Genomic DNA, 19,400 nt, shown 5'->3' on the forward strand with positions numbered 1-19,400 from the left:
AACTGAGCCAAATGAACCATGCTCAGCCATCTGGAACCCCTTCCTCCAGAGTTTGCTCCCTTTGGGCTGCAGAATCAGTCTATTACCCCTGCATGACATGATCCAGAAACTTGCTACCACTACAGGACCTCAATTACAATTCCCAGCCTGGGTATTGCTGTCAGGGATTCTGCAATGCAACAGACACTGCATTTGTACCTCACGTTACTGCAAAGCGATTAAAGCCTTTGCACTTGGGATTCATGGACAACATTACAGGGGCTATGGACCAGAAGAGGAGTCTGTGCTGCCTCAACGGGACTTCAAGGTGGTCAGGAGCCCAGAGGAGGATGCACAGCTCTACAACCAGATGAAAGCAAACAGGCACTCCTACCCTCCCAGCTTCCTTATAGCCGCTTACTGCCACAGGGGCACACAGCATTTGACTGGTCAAGGCAATCCATCATGGCAGCACTGACAAAAGGACAGATTACTTAGACTATTTAGTTAGACTATTTTTTACTACTAAAAAAAAAAAAAGAACTTATGCTGGCAACCCGTCCCCTGCTTTTCCTGAAAACACACAAGGGATTTCTAGTGCTGGGAAGTCAGTACCTCTAAACCATGTCTGACACTTGATTCAGAGGAAGGCACGTGGCCCTCATGGCTGTCCTGCTTGTCAGAAGTACGCTGCAGTACGCTGGACAAGGGAGGAAGGATGGCCCCAGATGGAGAGAAGCTGCTGTCCCAGGAAGAGGCACGGGCTGCACTGCTCTGTCCTCTGTCTCAGAGTCACTTCTCCATCAGCATGCAGGTCAGGGAACAAAAGGAGGGTACAGTACTGTGGCCAGCCAGCATGACCACAGCATATATGAATGACAAGGAGGCAACCTCAATATTGAACACACTCTCCTGTTACAATGGAAAATACTTATTGACATCACTGCAAGCAAAAACAAATGGCATTATCCTGGCAAAACCTTTTCAGAGGGAGATGAAAGAGAGGTCCTTTCAAAACATGGCCACTAAGATGTCAAAGCAATTCTCCTCTCCCCTTGTCAGTATCAGCATCCCTAAGCTGGAGCTAATGGCATGTATGTGTGCTATTAATGCTTTATTGTAAGAATAAGGTTATTCCTTCCACTGAAGCTAGTCACATCGTTTGTGTTCAAGGAGAGGCCTGTTTATCCCCATCACTTCAAAGCTATCCCTGCACTGAAGTTCTGGCCTCATCAAACACTTCAAAGCTTGCTCTAGCAAAACATATAAAACATGTGACATGGTCAGCAGCAGCTCTTTACACTAAACCCAAACCCAAATCCCCAAAATCTACACCCATTCCTGCCTCCAGGGGCTTCCTCTCTTCTCACTCAGAAAAGCAAGGCACCTGCCCTAAAATCTTTCTCTGAAAAGCTTCTCCCTTTCTACATTAAATAGGCATTAAATAGTTGCATTTTTTTCTGTAATGTCTTTTCATAGCATTTGTAACCCTACAGAATATAATTATGTCATTCACCTACAATTTCAAGCATTGCTTTAAGTATTTTTATAGGTATGAGAGCTTTCCCATACTGGTAGCAAACTTAATATGAATATTCTGAAGAACAAGACATGTTACTTCTTGAGCCATTCAACACATTCATTCAATATACAAATATTACAGGCCTACACCATGTCATTGGAAATTTGAATCTTACCTTATTTCACATACACATACAGAAGTTTACTTCAAATAAAATACTTCTGATAAAGTATTCATACAGGTGTCCACTGGCCCAGTCTTTCTCTACTAAGTCAAATGCTAGGCCAATTTGAAATCCTTACTATTTCCTTCTGCCAGGAAAAAGCAAGCATGAATTAAAGGCCATTTCATATTCAATTTTCTACAGAATAGATAGGGTTGTGGGTTTAATTCTGTGTGGGCAGGGACACCTCCACAGTGATCCTGCAAACAATTCATACAGAAGACATGAAAAATATCAGCTAATTCTTATTTAGGATCACATAGTGCACTTGCTTTCTACAGCAGACTACAGAGTATTACTGCTAGCTGCAGAATATTTAATGTTTCACTTTAACATCAGGCTCATGGAGAGACAAGATTACAGAAGATTACTATTTAAAAATAAAATAAAGTACATGTTTGAAAAAATCTAAGTGTACCATGCAGGTTCTAAACCCTGACAAAGAGTCCAAAGAACCTGAATATTATTTTATAGCTTAAAAATAATATAGTTTTATTTATGAGCCAACACCATAATTATTTTTGTTGTTTTTTTGGAAGAAATACAAAGGGCCATCTCAATATTATATTCACTTAGTACAGGATGAGGAACAGACCTTGTATATTTATAAATTTAGTTTCAGTAGTATTATATCATATCATATTATATCATATATAATATTATATCATATTATACCATACTATATCATATTATATTTTCCATTTTATTATAAAAATTTTTTATATAAAAAATAAATTCTTGCTCAGCAGAGAAACAGAGGTTTAGAATGAAATGCTTGTGGCTCTGCCCTACTCCGAGGCAGGTGACTGTCAGTGTGTTCAGAGCATTAGCAAAGAGAGACAGTGTCTCCGCAGAGAAGACCTCAGCCTTGCTTTGGGGACACGAGGACAGCAGCATTCTGTATGAACCCTGCAGAACAGGCCAGCAGACAAAGACACATACTTGTTTTCCAAAAAAATCCTCAAACTGAATATGATGCCCCTCAGAAAGGGTTAAGACAGTCTGCAATTTAACCGAATCATCACCTCTATATCAAAGTGCCATGTCCTTCAGGATTTCAGCTATGGCATGGTCCTCTGGGAAAGAAGAGTTTCATTACCACATGTAAAAGGACAGTTTCTTCAGAGTTTCCTTTTCATGGAAGATCAAGCCTTTGCTAGCCTCCTGAAAACTTGCAACACAAGGATTACAGCAATAAAACATTGCCAGCACACATTTCTTGGCACAAATCACTACCACATCTCCAACCTCACCAAATACCCCCACAATGAGGCTAACCTGAAACAAGAAGGACAAGCAGCATTACAGTTGCACTGACAGACTTTGTCCCTCATTACCCACACCACTTCACTCCCTGATGCAGGGACTATCAGGTCTCAGGTCTGAAGGGAATCAGGATACTCAACAGCCCCTTACTTCAGCTGTACTGCAAAGAAGCTGTGAAGAAAAACCAAAGCAGTGAAGAAAACTTCATGCAGAGAAGCAAATATATTTCAATAATGACATTAGGTAAATACATTTCAATAATGATACTCTTCCTACTTTTGCCCTTAGCTGCATTTTGGAAGATACTGTCCTTGCCATCCCCATTCTGCAGGTGCTGAGGCCCAGAAGGGCTTCTGGCTTATAGAAGTCATCTGTGGTAAAACCAAGTATGAAACCGATGTCCAAAATCTTAGAGCATTGCTTTCACCTCAAGGATTATTATTATTTCCTTCTGTAGATTAAGTTTTCATTGCACCTTAACCTCTGAAATAAACAGAAAAATTGGATTCTACAAGTCCCTTAAAGTGTTCCATACTAGATTGTGATAATTTCATTTACCTCAGACCCAAGCCTAGAAGAATCAAGAAACCTGAGTGACATAAATTCCAAGTTCAACAAGGGAAATGCACAAAGGAAGAGTTTTGGAGCAGAACCTTTGCAAGCTAAATTAAGGAAAGGAAAAGATCCACTAAAGGTTGCAGAGAAGCTTTATTCACATGAAGACAACATAATTTGATCCACAGTGATCACTAAATGGCAAAAATTCAGCCACATGGTATTTGAGACACTGACGTGGACATTGGCTTTCCCTCAGCACAGCACATGGCAGTGGTCTCAATGACAGAATGAAGTCATTGCTGACTGTGACTTGCTACCAGCAACAATCATCCAACAAACACCATCCCTAGACCCATTCCCAAAGAAGGTCAGCCAGTACCCCATGGCAGCTACAGAAAGCTGGCAGTGCAGAACAGCTCCCACTCATCTCACCTCATCTCTAAAACCTCTCAACTACAAGTAGGAACAAATGAATGGCTGATACACATTTTACCATACACCCCAAAAGAAGCCAAGTATATGCCTGCCACCTGCAGCAGCACAATGCCTATGGCAGAAAGTTTGCCTGAGAGTCCAAAATAAATCTGAGCAACAAAATATTTGAAGCTGAACTAATGCTACCATTATACAGTGCTAATTTTCAGATAAAAAAAAATATAACACAGAATTTTGTCTCAGAAACTACAAAAAAAGCATTTACAACTTTCACAGATAGAAAAAGACAGGGGAGAATGCTACATCCAGCTGCACTGCACAGAAATAGCTGAAACAAGTCACTAAGCAACACTTAGCTGCATTTCTTCTGAATACAGAGGATTAATAGCACACTGGTCAAGTCTTATCTTCTTATGAAAGCACTATACTAAAATATCACAAAGGAGTATTTGAAGGGTTCCACATAAAAACATGCTCACATGAAAAACAGCTCTTTGTTATGTGCACAGACTGCTGTGCACATGATCTTGTCTGTGTGTTATCGATTCAAAGTGCACATATCCAGAGCTCTTTTGCAACACTCAAGATACACATTTGGGGTTTCTTTTTTTGTTGTTTTGTTTTCAGATTTAGTCCTCTACCTCTATTATATATTAGAGAAGTGAGATGGTTTATGGAACATGGGTCTTGCAGTCAGAAACTCCAGGGCAAACCATCCTGTGTGAAGTCCCCAAAGACCCTGCACTTTAGGTGCCATTCTATATATTCCCTACCTCCACAAAGGACTATAGATAAGCCTATGCATGATTGACAGTGCTTATATATTATGAGGTTGCTATATGAGGCAGAAAGAAAAATAACATATTCAAGGAGAAGATTACAATATGTTTCTCAGGGTTTTTTTTTCAGCAGCTGGGATAATGCAGAAGTAACACATACAGTCACAATTACTAAAAAAAGTCATATTCAAAATACAAACAAGAAAAAAACCTTGCTGGCATACATCATAAGGCTTCATAATATTGACATCTTGGCCCGTTTTTTTTAATTCATCCAATTGCAATCCCTCTCAGAATTAAGGAGACACAAGTCCCTGGTATATAGATGTGGCAAGGAAACCACTATTATTCATGCTGCATTTGAATCTTACTCAGCTCCCCTGGCTAACTGTTGGCATGAAAGAGCAGTTCCACAGGAGGCTTGGCCATAGTGGCAGTGACAAAGCCATGCAGTACCCCAGCTCTTTAATCACTTGAATATCCACCCCACTCCTTTTTGATTTCTTTGCAGGATGCCACCATTTCTGGGTTACAGTCCTCTTGGCAAGCACCACCAGATCCATAAAATAACTTCGCAGAGTAGTGAATTGCTGTTGCTGTTTCTAGGTTAACATTGGCAGAAACTAACAGAGTCTTCAAAAACATCATAAACTTTGTTTTTGAGCTGACACGCAATTGCCACATAGTGCACTGCAGGAACACGGAGCTGTACAGGCAGATCCAGCACTGGTCAGATAAATGGGGTTTGTCATCATCTAAACTCTACCTCCAACAGAAGGGGGTGGGGAGAAGAGGAAGGAAGAGTGTAAGGAGATGAAAGGGCAGAAAAAGAACTACCAGGAACACCTTAGACTATAGTATTTCTTGTACAGATCTGACCTGTGTTATGTATAGCAGTGTAACCTTGGCGGGGGGGGAAAATCAGTAAATAATTTAGAGTACTTCATAAGTGAACAACACTGTCATCTGGGACACTCAGCTTCATTCATCATTATGGTCTTCCACCTCTCTCCCCAAGTCGATTGGGACTCGAACTGCAGTGGAAAACAGCTCATTCATCCATGGGGAAAAGCAGCATGCTTCCCATTGCTAAGGAGTTTCCTGTGATTCTCAATGCCCAAGTCTGTTACCATTTTCTTGTGCCTGAGAAAATAGGAGGCATTTTATAAGGCACTTTAACATTTGTTCATATTAGGAACACAATGAAAGAGCAATACAGACTGCTAACAGACCTCCACCAACTCCAGCATGTGCCTTCTGTTTGCAGGCTTAACTGAAAAACAAACTCTGGAGCCTGACAGAATGGAATTACACACACAATAAGGTGCATTTCACCTATCACAGATTACCAACAGAAAGGTGAAAACCAGTTGGTGAAGTCCTTGAAGGGAATAACATCAAGTCCTCTGCCTCCAAAAACATCATGCAGGCAACATCAAGAAAGAGTGAAAGAAAAAGCATTTGGCAGAAGCAGAAAGAAGGAAAAAATGTACAGCTTTTAAGCAGTACCATTAAATTTAATTCAATATGGCAAAAAAAAAATCCTCAAAAAGAAGAAAACCTCAGTACAACACAAATAAGCTGTATTTCAGATTATTTCACTGTGATCATAAAAGTGACATGCAGCAGTAATAGCTGCTATAAAGGCTGCTCTCCAAAGCAAATTGTCCTGGTCAAAATACAGAACATTTCTTTAGCACGTCCTACTCATAAAAATAATTATGAGAATAACTGAAGACCAACCACCATTGCAAATCCTTTCAGTTTTCATCCCTTGGAAGTCAGTAATCTAAACCTTCCATGAACAGCAGACGGCCAGCAAAGAACTGTGCCGATTCTGCTGCAGCCCTGGCTGAAAGGAGCAGCAGCTCACAGATGCAGTGTGCCAGGGCCTCTCGCAGCTGACTGAGACTTGTGTTAACAGCTGCCACTCCCTGCACCGGGGAAGAGAATCTTTGGGTTTACACAAACAGACATTTACTCAGTCACTGAAATTTCATGTATAGAGCCTGCATGTGACGCTCAAAATCATTAGCATCATTAGACTTTCTGTGTCTCTGTTAGCACAGAGCAGGCAGCAAAGGACAGCTCCAATAATACATTTTTTATGCTAACAAAGTACTGCTACGTTGACACAAGGCAGTCTCCGTTTTCCCAGCTTTGCCCCCGTTTGTCCTGCGCACGGACAGCGCAGGTGGTGCTGCCACCTCTCGGCCTCCCGGAGCAGTGCGGAGCAAAACCATCGGTGCCGCTGTGCCCGGCCAAACCACGAGCCTTGAAACCCTGAGCGCGACACCGACAGGGACCGCTCCTGGCACAGCGTCCTGCGACCTCAGCGACTAAGGGTATAGCGGAATAAAAAAATAATTACAAAACTCCTCTCTTTATACTGCTTCCCGAATTAGTCCTATTTGTGCAATTTAAATCTTTTGCGGAATTTTGGGAAAAGGTTATAAAGAACTGAGCTGTAAGTTCAAGAACAAGCAATTAGTAGTAAATTCAACTATTATGCATTTTGTAGAAAGGAATGAGAATAATCACAGATGGGGTGAGAAGGGAAAGAAAAGAAAGGCTGATCAATTGCTAAAAGAAAGTCTGTACTGTGTAGTAAAATTGGGAGAGTTTCCAAAGAAATATACTTATTGGTGAATCATTTTTATATATATTACACTATGTATTTGTATGTATTTTATACTGTGTTCACCATTTATATCTGCACTCTTCTGTATGTCTGTTCAAAAGAGCAAATCTAAGCTAAATTTCTAGTGCCAGTGTGCAGTGAGTTTGAACTCATCAGAAAGGCTTTTGCACAATGCCAGTCAAAACACGCTTGAGCCAAGTAATCCAGGTCAGAGCCCACCATATGACATGTGGGATAACTTCTTTTTCACATGTTGATTTATAGGCAACTTAGCATTCTTAAAAGGCAAGGTTTCTTTTCAGAAAAGATATAATGTGCTAATTGGCAGCTTCCCTGTAATAGGGTTAATAGGTCCATACTCAAAAATGTCCATCTACCCATACTTCATTCAGTCTCAGGCTCTCTTCCAAGACCAACCAAAACAGTGACAGACAGCTGCCTTCCACAACTGTGTCTGGACTATACTAAGACTTATTTCAAAACCACCCAGAACTGTCCAAGTAAGATGCAGCATTATGAGTGACCTAGACTTGTGAGACAGTGTATGTTACACCATTGTCTCTTGGGCTACCCCATTCCTCTTCTCTTGATCCTTCCCAGTCCTGCCCTCTACCTTTGGTTTAACATCAAGTTTTATATGTTACTTTTTACACCTTCATTTTTAAGCCATTTATTCAGGTCAATTATGGAGAATCTGGAGCTTCTCTTTAAATCTTTATGATTTTTTATGCAAAGCAATTAAATTAAAAGATACATGGTTACACAGCTGTTAAAACAAGTCAGAAGTTTTAAGAAACACATACCATGTCAAGTAGCCATAAGACCCTAAATTTCCTATTGAAAGGTAAGAAAACCTTCTTGATTGTTTCAATGTTGTCAGTCTCTATTTAGGCCACTGAGGTAAAGGTTTCCAAAAATCTGAGTTTAAAGTAACAAATTCCTGATCATCTTTGTAACAACAGTTCTCAGCACTGACAAATACTGACTCATAAAAAACATTTAGGATTAGTCCATTTGTAATTCCACATGGTTCAGCTCAGGGAGTTAGCAATGTAATGACTAAAAAACTACCTGGCATAGATACACAAGGAGTGTAAATCCAAAGAACTGCTGGCAAATCATGGGCAGCTAGACACCAGTTTCTCTTGCCCATTTTCTGAGCAATTCTATCTATCACTGTAATTTGGGCAAGGAATGGTAGGGTAGGATAAAGAAGACACGTTGTGAAGTGAAACAGCAAATGAATAGCTACAGACAAAACCAGGTGCTTCATCACTGTGCTGTTCACTGCCTTACAGTTTACCTCCAACACAACAGGCTTCTGTAAAATCACCAGAAAGCAGGAAAAACAGCATTATAAACTATATTTTAAAATATGCTCATAAGTCTGAAAGGAAAAAAAGAAGTAGTCCTGCCACAAGAAACACTACTGATGCAAAATCTGGGGAAGCAGGGGAGCATTTTCCTTTCACTTAAGAGAATCCACAACAAAGCCATGTCCTTCCTATTGCTGCTGAAAACCCCAGCCAGGCAACATGGAAACCATACCTCACTGTGCCAGCAAGAGTTTACTCTCTCCAGGAGCTTCTCACCACTGAGAAAGGGGCACATGATAGTTCCAGCAGGAGACTCCTCCTCGGAGTTTGCCTGTGACCATACTCCATGCTCTCCACCCCTGCCCCACTTTCTGGCCATTGGCATTGAAATGACCCTGGAGTGCTGGGAACTCTAAACAGTAAAGATGCTGCTGCTGGGGCCATGGCTCCTGGCTTACAGTCACAGAAGCCAACAGTAATGGGGATTGACCTCATTCAAAGAGAGGGAGAGAGCAGTTTCCACCAAAGATCACAGCAGCAGAGCACCTCAACCATCTGTGGGGCAGAGGATAATCCAATTACATTGCTTTCACATCATCTGAAAGGGCAAAACCACGAAGCCATAACACAGCCAAATGCATTTGTCCTTTAGTACAGTCCAGTGCAGAGCAGGTAGATTTTCCTGCAAGCTTTTCTCTGCTTCATTTCAAACAACCTGAGGCACAGCTTGAGGATGGGCAGCATTCCTTTGTTATCGGTTTACATTGTTTTACTAAACTTTGGAGTTGCATCATGCTCCAAGAAGATAAAGCTCTGCTAAAAGCACATCACTGCAGCCCTCTTAGAGGCATTGGGTAAGACAGAAATTCTGTATGAATTTTCTACCTGATTTTATGTTAATATTTTTGTTTATAAGTTACCATTAAAAATATATATTTCCTTAGAGAATGCCCTAATTTGCCGAGACTAGTATCTTTGCAGAAATACCGTGACTTCTTTCAGGAAAGGTATTTTATTTCAAAAATAAATGTTTGCCATGGGGAAAAAAAATCCACTCCATTAACATAAAAGTATTTTTTAAAAATACTAACAATTGAGCACTTAGGGGAATAGAAGAGACAAATGAGAATAACCAAACTGAAAGGCATTTAAAAAAAAAGTAGTATTAAAAATAAACAAGGAGAAACATCTAATGATGTTAACCCTAGAAGTTAAAAATCATTTGATTTCTATTTTTCATGCACAGAAATGAAGACAGAGAGACTATACCTTCCCTTTCTTCTCCCACACTACGTAGCTATAGTACAAAATGGATTTTGGCAACAGAATTTTCCTACTCCCTCTTTAAATGTTTCTTCTTTTGGTTTGTTTTTTTTTCTTCTTCAGAAAAGACTGAAAGCAAGTTGACTAAATTCTATTATTCAAAGTCACATCATCATTGCTCCCCCCAAACTCTTCATTTGATTCGATTAATAACGGCAGGTAAAAGTATTAATTTATTTTCTAATCATACAAAGTTTGCAATAAGCACAGAAGAGGCAAGCGGATAATTTTCATTTACACTATTGCTTTAGACCTTAAGTATTTCAAAAAGAGAAGAGAAAATATGGCAAAGCCTGCCTTCTTGTCTGCAGTATTTACATGCTTTACATAGTTTAAAAATATGTGGCTTATTAATGACTTCTTTTTCAACCTCTCCAATAAGCTTTTTATTAACATGACAGTCCTTTACTTGCAAGTGTCAAGCAATTTCATACTGTGCATGTATCCTTTATGATGTTTAATATAAAAGATAGTACAGTATTTATATCCCTCACAATAAGAGAATGGATTGTTTTAAGGTTATACAGCCCCGTTGTGATAAAGAAAGAAGGAACCTTACAAAATGATAAATATTTTCATTAAAAAACTTTAAAACTAAAAGTTCAAAGATATGTTCTCCTCTCTTATATCTTGTCAAAACATGACTTAGGACCCAAAACTAATCTACTTTCAATTTTATTCCATATTTCAGTGCTGTCATAGTACTGAGCAGAGAGTATTGGAATACGATCATTTTTTATTTTGTTGATGTTACCGACAGCTTTATTTCACAAAGCAATCTTATACTATGTCTACCACTGGCAGGTCACAAAGGTCAAATAGTCTATCCTTACAGGTAGAGAGCTTATTAAATGGCATGTCTATTAAACCCAATGGACAACATAAAGAAACATTTCAGCAAAATACTTCTAATATTCTTCAGTAAAGACACAGTCAAAATGTATTAAACAATTTCGACCTAGACCAATAAGAATTTTTTTATAAGCATCTTCAAAATAATGCTTCATACAAAGCATTTGGAACAGACAGTAGGAGAAAGACCTGCAGAGAGATTAATTTTGTGCAAACATTTACTTTGCATTATGCCTTTACAACTACACATTCATAGCACATTTAATGCTAGGTGGCTTATCAAAGATTAGTTTATGCTTCCTAGGACAGTTATTTAATTAAACATTCAATTTTAAATTATAATGAAATTTATATGATACATACTTCAGCAACATTTGTACTTGTGTTTTACATACTATCCTGGATCATTGCAGGGTAATTCTTCAGAAGCAATACATTTTAGCTATTTATTTTCAAATGATGTAATTAATCACATAATAGTTGGGAAAAGTCCAACTACATAAATCAGAAAAAGGCACTCAAAATCTCCATTTAGTGTCTTATAAAATCTACATAATTATTTTTAACTAAGAGGGTGCATGCTTTGCAAAACCAGAGTATTTATAGACACATAATTGTGATTTTCTCTCTCTCTGGCATCCTTTCATTATTTCACTATTTGCCAGTTATCTATGGTATGCTGGAACTTGCTATTTCAATATTTGTATTTGCATGACTGCATTTACAAAAGAATAACAAAATAAAGACATACTTGGATTGGGAAACCTATACATCCAGATGTTCATCTTCAGACTTAACCCTTGCAGCTCAAAGAAAGCACTCCAGTTGCATTTCTAAATTCCACACACTTATTTCTGCATAGCCAAAATACTGAATACTGGTAAGCAGACTCTGTGGACTCTCACACACAGTTCATTAGATACAGTACTTGGTCTCCTGTTATCAGAAAATTCACCCACTCAGATAATTAATAAGATACAGAAGCATAAAACACGAGTTGTTAAAGTTTACAATTACCTTCCCTCACAGCTCCATTCTAAATGCACTGTCCTTGCTTTAACACATAGTAAATCATCTACCTAAATGTATTTGCACCCAATCATTTTTTAAAGTCACAATCTTTGTAGTGTCAACTTGTCAAGGGTCAAAGGGAAGAACAGGCAAGATTCCCAAATCAATCTGCTTGTAGAAACTGTCTCATTTCATTTCAAATTACCTGCTGTGGCTGAAGCAGGCTATGGACAAACTGCCTTCCTCCATAAACCATGACAGCACAGGTCGAACTTATGTGATCATTCATAAGGGGCAAGTCATGCTGGGTCTGTCATTAACTACTTTTAAACTGCAGTGCAGGGTTAAGTGATCTTGCAGGGCAGCAGCAGATATAAATACTATTTGGACAGTTTAATGTCAGGCAACAACTCCTCTGGGATTAAAACCGTGTAACCCAATAGCGGTGCTATCGATAGAAGGATTAAGGTACTTTGGGACTGTTTCTTGTACTCACAACTTTTCATATGTTTTGCACCTAAACTATTTCATGTTCTTAAGATATCAGATGGATAACATAACACTCCTTAAAAGTCCCTCTAGAATATCAGCAGCAAGTCACCAGCACCATCTTCTGTGGAGGCATTCCCAGTTGGTTTAGCTTTGCCCATGTCCAGGAGAGGCTGCTGCTAATCTAAGAACATAAATACATTGCAGCACTAAAAATACATTGGGCTGCATGATTCACAGGCAAGGAAAACAGCCCAGAACCCAGCCTCCTCCAAGTCAGCCTGGGCACACACCACAAAAGTCTGTATTAAGCAAGGCACATGGCAGTGGATCCATTAACTGAACCTGCTACACAGCTGACAGGAATAGAAAAAGATCACTGCATGTCTTAAGTAATTACTGCACCACAATATAATATGTGCTTTGGTCAGTTTTTCTCTGGTCACCACTACACTTATACATGTGAGAAAGATAGTATTTAATAATGGAAAACAGCCATCATCTTTTTCAAAGTCTGTGGACAAGAAAAACCAGAGGAGATCTGTTAGGCTAGTGAATTAAGCTGGTCTCAGCAACAAAAATTTAAAAAAAGTTCTTGAAGGAGTACTTAATTTTCCTGCTTCTTTTTTCATCATCACAACCCTATTTAATAATTCCAGACATAGGCCACAGTATCCTTAATGCATTTGTCTTCAGTCATTAAGCAAATGGGTATTTTAACAAGAACATGCAGGAAGAGACCAGTACTCCAATCTGCTGAAGCAGTCAAACTCTTGTTCATCCTAAGACGCACTACCCACTGGTTGGATACAGATGTAAAACCATACCTGAGACAGCACATGAACACAATGGGCTGATTTATCCATGTCTCATAAAACACAACTGCCAGGGGCACTAAGAAGTAAAGAAGTAAACCTTAATCTAACAAAATACCAAACTTCAGAGCCAGCATAACTTAATGCAGGAGCACATACATTTTCTTCTGAAAAAGAAAGTGCCAATACAACTTGTTCAGAATGGAGAGTCACTTCCTGAGGCACACAACATGACAGTGGCTTTTGGAGGCCAGCTTTCCAGGAGGAAAGGCGAGGTGCAATGGCTCTGTGACAGGCTGCCAGACTGTTGGCACTACAGAACATCTCTGCATTTACTCTTAACTAATTATAAATCTATTACATCAAAAGAAAAGGATGGGAAAAAAACCTTGAGACACTGATCTGTGTGTGTGTGTGTGAATCACAAATATCCACAGCAAAGGCAGAACAGATAACATGTTTGCAGCTGTTTTGTCTACTTCACATCTCGTAATCCAAAAGGGAGAGAAACCACTGTTACACATGATTCTTGAATACTACTCTAAACAATGTTTAATATAAAAAAATCAACACTTATTAGGCATAATAATGTGTTTCAGGACTCCAAATTGGCTTCACACAATGTTTCCAGGCAACTTCTATTTTCTGCTCTAGAATCTCTGGAAAATATCCCAAACATACATATTATACTTCTTTGGTGATGCTCATGACAACAGCCACCATTCTTTCAGCTGCAGAAGTGAAACAGTGCTTGCTTCAAATTATTTTAACCACTGGTTAATTTAGAGAATCATCTGCTCAGAAGCTGCAAAGAATCTACTACTCTCCACTTCCAGTTTTGCTTTCCACAACAGCAGTAGAATACATAATGTGTGTTAAGTACTACAAGTAGCAAAAGGCAGACAGCTCCCTAACTTAGTAATCAAACAAACCAGAAAAAACAGGTCATTCACCACTTTTTCCATCTGTCCAAGATTAAGCATCTAGTAATAAAACTTCATAGTAAATACATGATTTAACTTACCGTCTTTTCAAATGAATCCTTTCAGTGCTATTATTTACACCTTTTAAATTAACACTACAACAGTCTCTAAAGCTGAGAGAAACTTACAAATTCCACCAAATGGAAAAAAAAAAAAAACCACTTTCGTGTTGTAACCAATGGCAGTTTTGACTCAAAGGATTCCAGGAGTTTTCATGCATGGGAATGTGTGTTCAATATTACACACCTCTGCAGGATGCATTATTTTGAAATGATAATACATTTACTTTAAATTACTTTCAATTAAATTCTACAGAGCTTAGTAGGAATTATAAGCCAATTAATACAGGAATAAAATTGTTCTCAACCTGTGGCACACAGCTTACACATACTGCACAGCTACACCACCACTGTAAATTGTTTAGAAGGCCAAAATAATAGATGGCTGGCCCAAATCTTCAGGTCAAAAAGTGCAAAGGAAGAAAAACCAAAAATAAAAGAAAAAGTAGAGAGAAGTTCCTTGCTTGAAGATTGTACTTCTAAGAGAAAGAATAGAGAAATAATTTTTGAACTATTTGTGAGTTATATCTGTAACTACTTGAAACGAGCTCAAATGCTATTTTTAAAGATTAAAAAAAAAAAAAAAAAAAAAAAAAAACCCCGAAACCAAACCGAAACCAAATCCCGGGTTACTGCCTACCTATCTGCAACAGCTTATTTGTTAGAAAATTAATGAGCAGCATCATCACATCTCCCTTGCTGCAGTTTCCTAACCTCAGTAACAGAGGGAGGGTAAGGACAATCTGGGCTTATCAGGGTTCTTTACTCAGCAGGCTGGAAATCACACTCAGATGGACTCCGCTAAATGAGCTTCCAACACCTTTTTCTTAAGTTTCCTTCACCTTTACATATAGTGGTATCAAGACAATAATTTACCAGGTTCATTGCACTTCTTCAAACACTGCAGTTCCTTTTTCTGCATGATACTGAGCACATTTCCTTCTCCCTTACCTGGGGCAGAAAACAGGATCAAGAACTGTTCAGCTTCTCCCCAGTTACCTGAGCAGAAATTTTGCATATTCTCAACAAGTAATTTGGGGTTGGAAGTAAATTATGCTTAAGGTCACTTCCAACCCTTACCATTCTATACTTATTAATTAAAAAAAAAAAAATCAAACATTATCTGCAAAATTCTTTTTAGTTAAGGAATGAGAAAAACAGAGTTGAAATTACAACTAAGTAATCATTTCTACAGAATACATAATTAAATGGAATTATTTAAATACTAAAACATCTGAGTCACCACAAATTCAATTCTAAAGCAATACCTGAAAGTTATCATTTCTGCAATGAAATTCTCCCCTTGAACTGTAAACCCTGGAGTGAAAGAATAACATCCAGAATCATCATGATATGGAAAATAAACAACTCTGTTATCATTGGGATACTATGATCAGCTTAACCTACAAATAGCTCACAACCCTGTCTAGCTGGTGGAAATGATTGAAGCAATCAGCTCAAAATGGAACCAAAAAACAAACAAAAAAAAAAAATACCACCCACCTTCTAAGAACCCTTGACTTGATTACAGTATGCTCTAAAATTGAGCAAAACTTGCAAAACTCAGAGTTTAAGACAGAACCGCAGGCTATGACTTCACTGAATAACAGACTATTAAAGGAATTTTGACGACCCCTCCATGAATTCCATCAGCTCCTGAGGGCTCATTCCTCACCAAGCCTTTTCTTTGAGGAGTGATTACAGGACACAACAAGTTTCAAACCTATCCATATGCAGATGTCAGCAAACTATGCACCTTGTTAGTGACTGGGAACAAGTACAGTCACTCTGATAACACGGGATTCAATCACGATGAATATTTGAATCAAAAACAGACGGTACAAGCTTGATTAAGAAATCATGGGTTTTGGCAGGGAAGCGCAAGAAGAGGAACTGCCTAACATAAATTTTAAGAATAAAAATTATTCCTTAAAAAAAATACTGAAAGACAACTTCGTGGAAACTCCCAATTCCCTCTAAGACATCTTGGACAATATTTATTTTTACATACTGGGGGGGGGGAAGAGGGATAAAAAAACAAGGGGGGGGGAAGAAAACAACTATAACCGCTTTCCTATTTGATGGCAGGGAACACACATCTGTTGACTATTTCGTAAATCTGCCTTAAGATGTTCATTCAGACTGCAGAAGGCTGAATCTGATTACTTTCAAGGAATGAGCCAGGCTTTATGCTTGCACAAAAAATCCTTTGAAAGAAGACGCAATGGAAATACCGTGTTCGGATCCCCACAGTCAGCAAAGAGGAAGAGAAATAGGAATGCTGAACTCTTGGAATTGCCTTCATCCCTCAGCACTTCACTGCCAGGGCAATGGCCCTGCTAGAAGTGCAGCTGCTCGGCAGGGCCAGCACCACGGCAGCGCTCTCAGCACTCCCAGCGCCTTGCGGGCCGCGCAGCGCTCGCCGGCGGCAGCGCGGAGGAGGCGGCCGGGGCCGGGGCCGGGGCCGGGGCCGGGGTTCTGAGGGCCGCGGGGGCGCAGCCCGCAGCCGGCCCGGCCCGGCCCGCAGCCTGGCGGGGACGCGCAGGGACGAAGGGTTTCAGAGGGCGGGAAGGGCTCTGCGCCCCGCGATGAGGGGCGGCCCTCACGCCGTGTCCCACCGCAGCCCCCTCGCGCGCTCAAGGGCGTTATTGGAGCCCCTCGGGTTAACACAGTGGCGCTGAGGCTTAAACAGGCCTCAGGAGATAAAATCTGTCCTCACAACAGGAAAAGCATGCAAACACTACAAAACGGACAAACAGCCCACTTTCCTCCGCTGAGGATCTTCCAAGACCCTTGTTTGTATCTGGATAGCAAAGCTTTCCCTGTTTCACACACTGAGGATGTTAAGCCAAGGCAGACTCCTGGCGTGGCCTTGCCCTTTCTGTTTCGATGGGCTAGGCAAAGCGCTGAGCCACAGGTACGAATCGCGCAACCATTTTTAGTAAAACTGACCTTGAACTTTACAAAGGAGGAGGACACACATAAAAAAATTAATTTTGAGGCAACCAAAAGAAAAGTAGATACTTCCACTGAGCATCTGCATGGAATATGTTCCTGTAAAACAGAAGTGGTTAGCCATTCCAAGGAGATAGACTCTAAAAATATTAGGTTATTTAAATTAATGTGTCAAAGTTACAAGCGACAATGCAAAAGAAAATTTCAAATACTGATGCAATAAGGGGCAAGAAATTAACCAGAATACATTTATTTAAAGAATCACTTTAACATGAGAAACTTTTGTCCATCTGTATTTAGAGCCATGAAAAAGTCATCTAATCTGGTTTTTTGTCTATTAAAAAAATCTGAACTTCCTCTAATGAGGATGTTGGGCTGCTTTCGTGACACACTTATCAAACATTTATTTCAGTTGTTCAGTGATGTCACAGAACCACCACAGATAAAATATTTCTCCCAGACAACAATTTCTTTTCACCACACTGCTGATTTTTGCTTTTAGCTTCTACAACACAGCTGACTTGGCTTTAAAGCCAGAGCTACTCTGCTCCCCAGTGCTTCCTTCCACCATGCACTGCAAAGTCATCTCCCACAGTGAGAAAGTTAAAGGGTGTAAAATCCCTACAAGGCAGTCTAAGGGAAATAGCAGTGGCAGCACCCTGCAAGTGTGTGTTTTCTTCACATGGCAGGTGTATGATTTTGAGAAAAAAGTTACATGCACAGAAGTCTTAATTAAGAATTTAAATACAGAGCTTTTAGTTGGTTGAAGCCAACAAAAGAGGTAGTTTCTCTGCAAAGACAATCACAGTCCTGTACATAAACCTATAACACCAGAAAAGAAGAAATTGTGCTTCTCTGTATGTTAAAGGTCACAGTCATAGTTGGGCCAGAAGAGAAACAAAGAACAATTAACAGACAATGATTCAGGGTAATAAAAAGGTAACTGGAGTGAAGCAGAAAGCAAGAAGGCAAGAAGCTATACAGAAAAAGGCTGAGGAAATTCAGACGCTACATTTGAAAACCTACAAATTTAGTACTACTGTAATAAATCTGAAGGGGGGAAAAAAGGGTAGCATTTAAGGCAAACATGAAGACAATTTTTCAGGGGCTCTTCTAGACACTAAAGGTACCAAATAATAGCCTAACTAATCATGCTTTTATTCACACTATTAATTAATGCTAATGTCCAATTAATAAATGCTCCATTTTTAAATTGTTCTAAGTACCATAAGGTTTACTAAATATTTAGGCTCTAATTTGCCCCTTGCAAATCTCCATCTTCTCTGCAAGGAGATCAAAGCCTTGAAAGCCATAGCAAGAAAAATGTCAAACTAAATATTTTGACTGCACCAAGTACTTTATGAGCTATGTCTCCTCCTCTGTGTCCCAGTTTGAGGTGATGTTGCTTCTGTGCTACATTGAACTCAGTCCACGCTAATTTCAACTATAGGTACTTACTTCAAAGACTTCTTTTTCCCCTTCCTTTTCAGAACAACGGTGAAAGGAAATATCGATTTAAAAAGAAAAATCTTTATGATGAAAGGCCTGTAAAGTTGGATATGTAAATTAACACTAAATATACTTTGTATACTCAGAAACACTTTGTGAAATATCACATATTCCTTTATTACAATTTCCCCACACTGAAGGAATTATCAAAAATAGTTTTCATGCAACTGACCTGCAGCTACCTGAGAAGTACAAATTCATCCTGCATTCTTAACTCATATTTCACTGTTTAATTGAAAGAACAATAAAAATATCTGATACTTCTAAAAGCAGCTCCAGCTAAAAACATGGAAACATGTCCTGTGTCATATCTACAACTCTTCTTATTAGAATCAAGGAATATAAAAATAAAAATATAAAACCATCTTAAATTTAAGTGCAAACCACCACTGCAATCCCTCTTTAAAGAAAACATTTTTCAGGTTGGAAGGATATGGGAGATGCTAGCTCAAGCAGAACTTCACCAATTAGTATGCAGAGTATGTGAGTATACATTTATCTTCAATTGGAGCTTATACCTTATGCTGTCATATGAAGCTTTATATGTTTAGCATACTGTGCCCAACAATTACCTAATCGTTTTGTCATGTTTCAGACAACTGCAGATGCTGTGTAAATCTTTCCATTTCAAGGAGGGAAAAGAAAGACTAGAAATATGAAGCAGCTAGGCAAGTGTCATTAAATA

The 19,400-nt window shown here is 39.2% G+C and overlaps 1 long non-coding RNA gene across 1 annotated transcript in view; it reads right to left on the minus strand.

The window, feature by feature from the left end:
* LOC137479269 (uncharacterized) overlaps nucleotides 1-19,400 on the minus strand; it is a 45,843-nt gene that overhangs the window by 15,730 nt on the left and 10,713 nt on the right. The gene's annotated exons all lie outside the window — the stretch shown is intronic.

This window comes from Anomalospiza imberbis, chromosome 9 (assembly GCF_031753505.1).
Source record: "Anomalospiza imberbis isolate Cuckoo-Finch-1a 21T00152 chromosome 9, ASM3175350v1, whole genome shotgun sequence".
Classification (NCBI taxonomy): Eukaryota; Metazoa; Chordata; class Aves; order Passeriformes; family Viduidae; genus Anomalospiza; species Anomalospiza imberbis.